We start from the raw sequence: 4,860 nt of genomic DNA, 5'->3' as shown, positions 1-4,860 counted from the left end.
TTTGCGGCTAAATTTCAATATTTCCTATGCATATTCTTAACAATGGGAATCATGGGAGAAAGAGGCTGTCAAAAATCACCTACCTGACTTTTAGAACATGAAAAACTCACATTGGCAAGGTTGTCCGACCTCTGAAGAGTAATTTAACGACAAAAAAAGGGAAAAAATTTACGGCGGAATTATATTATACGCCATGAAAACATAGGTGGGAGACCTTTTCACCCCCTTTCACTGCATGTAAACAACACCAAAACACCTAACTTCTAAGGCCTACTGCAACCACAAATATCACTAAAAATCTGTTTTTTCAACACAATATAGAAGCTACAACCCTTGCCTATAAGATGCACCCCCAAAATCCAAACATATCCCAAGAAAAACAGTTTTACAGCCACTTTTCCCAAGCCTACCTAAGCATTCAAACTGGGTCATCTGCGCAAGTCCGGAAATACTGAAATTTGCCCTTGCCACAGCAAGATCTGCTTGGAGATTAGATGTATGATTCGGTTTCGGGTTGTTTTATTGATATATTTTTGCGGCCTTTTCTGTGTTTCTACGTCTCTTTCTGATGGTTCGGAATGTTTTAGGAACACCCTACTGCTGACGCGAAATCGTACCATAATCTATGGTGTACGATCAAACAATAGATTCTTTATTTCTATTCCTTGACATATTCTTTGACTTTGGAATGGACTTTGACACTCTACAACATTAGTATCTAGGATATAGGAGAGTTCGTATACACAACCATTTTGTGCTCACAACCAATTTGTTCATTTAAACTATATGTTTAATTTAACTCTAATAAAATTTCATTCATTCATTCATTCAATTTCATTCATTCATTCATTCATGTACTAGTACTTACTTTTGATGTCTCTCAGACACCTTCCTCAGAGCTTCTGACTGGCGTTCTGCTTCTCGTTTCTTGCAAAATCAACTCCTACCAACTGTCCATCCTATTTTAGCCGGTTGCAAAAACTTTTTTTTTCAACTCGACCAAGAGGTCTGGTAGGGACAACATGTACCCAACATCTGCTTGGAGATCTTAACCCCACCATGATAACGCGCGCCTCCTAGCGGCAAGCATTCTGATCTTCCTTTACCTTATGACCTTTGACATGTAAGGACCGCTATTCTGACAGGAGGTCCTCGTGCTATCCAGAAGTGTCCTTGTCTGGAGAATTTCCGTCTCAAGGTCATTAGAGAGTTACAAATTAGGACAACGCAGACGTATTAGAACTCCAAGTCCCTCCAAGACAGACTTCTTGACTTCCAGAGTCGCAGGTAAGGTGAGCGAGAACTTTGTTTTCTTCGAAGAAGCTAGAACTAGTAGAAGAAGACTGAGTAAGCTGGAGGTGAAGAGGTCACGGCTCAGTCATGCCAGACAGGAATTTGAACATCTCCGAGCAGATGAGTGGATCGGGGTTAGTTTGTTGGGATATTGCGGCCTTTCCCCATGTCTATTTGTGATCCTCTTTCTTAGCTTAGTAAGCATATTATCGGAAGCTCGCCGCTGTCTATACGGTGCAAATGTGTTGCCCACCCGCCCAGTTCAATAGCGCACGCCTGGGAATTTGTACGGGGTCGGTGTCATGTCAGTACCATCGAGCCATCGTTCTCAAGACGTCGATTTCTGGGAAGGCCAGAAACAGATACGGTCGCATTTGTCTCGTCACGAAAATGCAAATGAGCAAACGCCCGATTTCACGACCACGAAATTGGAATATGACCTGACGTTGCGACGTTGCACGTGAGTTGCCCAATCCCGGCACGCGAGGAAGCCCAGGACAGCGATCGTGCCCCACGACGTATGTCTATGATACTGACAACATACAATTGACGAATCGCTGGGAAAAATGATGCCCCACGACGTATAAACGTTATGTCTATGATTCTCAAACTGACAACATACAACAATTGACGAATCGCTGGGAAAAATGATGCCCCACGACGCATGTCTATGATTCTCAAACTGACAACATACAATTGACGAATTGCTGGGAAAAATGATGCCCCACGACGTATGTCTATGATTCTCAAACTGACAACATACAATTGACGCATCTGACAGTGCTACCGTAATGATGTGAATATGGGACAATGCGAAGAACTAATTTTGTCATCTGCCCTACTATGATTTTAAATCTAGTAACATCTGACAATGGTCCTTACAACCGGTGTCAGTTTTTTTAATCTAAGATCTGACATTGGCCCTTACACCATGTCAGGTTTTCAATCTAACATCTGACATTTTTCCTTACGCCATGTCAGATTTTTTAATCTAACACCTGACATTTTTCATATTACTGTCAGATTTCCTGTCTGACATCTGACAATCATCCTCCCAATGTAAGATTTCTAGTCTAACATCTGACACTTTTTGTAGCACTGTCAGATTTTTGAATCAAACATCAAACATTCGTCTTCAAACAGTCAGATTATTTCAATCTAAAATCTGATTTAAAAATCTGACATGGCGCAAGGACCAATGTCAGATGTTAGATTAAAAACCTGACTTGGTGTAAGGACCAATGTCAGATGTTAGATTAAAAACCTGACTTGGTGTAATATTTTAGGTCATCATAGTAGGGCAGATGACAGAAGTTCTTCGCATTGTCATATGTCACATATTCACATCATTACGGTAGCACTGTCAGATGTGAAATCAGATATGACAGAACTGATGTATGTTGTCAGTTTGAGGATCATAGACATACGTCGTGGGGCATCATTTTCCCCAGCGATTCGTCAATTGTATGTTGTCAGTTTGAGAATCATAGACATACGTCGTGGGGCATCATTTTTCCCAGCAATTCGTCAATTGTATGTTGTCAGTTTGAGAATCATAGACATACGTCGTGGGGCATCATTTTTCCCAGCGATTCGTCAATTGTATGTTGTCAGTTTGAGAATCATAGACATACGTCGTGGGGCATCATTTTTCCCAGCAATTCGTCAATTGTATGTTGTCAGTTTGAGAATCATAGACATACGTCGTGGGGCATCATTTTTCCCAGCGATTCGTCAATTGTATGTTGTCAGTTTGAGAATCATAGACATACGTCGTGGGGCATCATTTTTTCCAGCGATTCGTCAATTGTATGTTGTCAGTTTGAGAATCATAGACATACGTCGTGGGGCATCATTTTTCCCAGCAATTCGTCAATTGTATGTTGTCAGTTTGAGAATTATAGACATACGTCGTGGGGCATCATTCTTCCCAGCGATTCGTCAATTATTGTATGTTGTCAGTTTGAGAATCATAGACATAACGTTAAATATACGTCGTGGGGCATCATTTTTCCCAACGATTCGTCAATTGTATGTTGTCAGTTTGAGAATCATAGACATACGTCGTGGGGCACGATCGCTGTCCTGGGCTTCCTCGCGTGCCGGGATTGGGCAACTCACGTGCAACGTCGCAACGTCAGGTCATATTCCAATTTCGTGGTCGTGAAATCGGGCGTTTGCTCATTTGCATTTTCGTGACGAGACAAATGCGACCGCAACCAAACAGATGTATACCTTGTAGCAGACAGTGGCCCGGTTAAACACATCTGAGTTTACCATGATTGAAATGTTTATCATGCTACTACCACCATGTAACTTCCTCAATCCTTGCTAACAACTACGGAGAGAAGTTACAGAATTAAAAGACTGGGGAGCTGTGACAGAATTGAATACAACTTACAAGACATGAGTGAGGTTTGTTAGTTTACTATAGGCTGGATACCAGACCCCAGCCCTATCTCAAAGATATTTATCGTGCACGAAAGACATTTTTGACTGAGGTTGGGGTCTGGTATCCAGGATAAGTTTACTCCAACTGACTGGTGTACTGAGGTTCCCGGACGACAATGGACTAGAGAGCTTTTATGTGTAGATAAAGTTCACTTTTATAGTTCAACAGTGACTTTTGAAATTGGGTTTTGAAGAAGTCTTGATGTGTAGAGTCTCAGGATTTGGTTTACAATAAGTCTTTCCGCCCAAGGATGTCGTCGTCAAGTTCGGCGGCAGCCTGACAGGCCGTAGCCTGATTGAAACAAGCTTCTATACAGCCCACCCAACATAGCTGGCCTCTAGAAAAACTCCGCGGGGAGGGGTCAGTTACAGGATTACAGCCCCCGACAGCAGAGTTCGTGTTACACAGATTAGACAGACCGCCATGTTGGACCGCCATGTTCTGTTACAGACATCTGGTCTGTTATCAATTAGCACGGCCCGTCTTATCTCCAAGCAGATGTTTGGGAGTAATCGTGACAGTTTCTGACAAGGGTTGTGATGGCTCCAGATGGAGTTTGAGTGGCGGGACTTTTGAGCAGGTCTACGTTTAATACGGTTTTGGGGTCGAAAGGTACAAAAATGTTAAAAGTTTGCCATGAATTGGCTCTTGGTTAGTCAATTGCATGTATGGGTCTGTCAACGCTCTACGCAACGCAGCCCGCTAAGTGTTATGTTCAGGTTCGGTATACTGTCTTCGCATTACGCTAAACCCAGGCGCCAATCACAGTATACGTATCTAACGCATCCATTACGCTCTACCTTATGGAACTGTGAGCGATCAGGTCACGAATTATGTGGGATTTACAATGTACGTACTATAAAGGACAGCAGGCGCATAGCTGTTCAACTCTGTCATGTTCAACAGTCAAACTAGCATTCTTTCAATGTGCCATTCGATGAAACCCGTTCGCGGTTTAAATTGCGCGCCATTCGATAAAACCCGTTAGCGGTTTAAATTGCGCATGCAGTGCGATGCAATGTAGGTAATTTCAGTCACTTCAAGGCCCCAGCCCATTCTTCATATTTGGCCAGGGACTTTCAAAATATTACCCACAATGTCTCACACTGCATGCG

This window comes from Branchiostoma floridae, chromosome 18 (assembly GCF_000003815.2).
Source record: "Branchiostoma floridae strain S238N-H82 chromosome 18, Bfl_VNyyK, whole genome shotgun sequence".
NCBI lineage: Eukaryota > Metazoa > Chordata > Leptocardii > Amphioxiformes > Branchiostomatidae > Branchiostoma > Branchiostoma floridae.
This window is presented reverse-complemented; position numbering follows the sequence as displayed.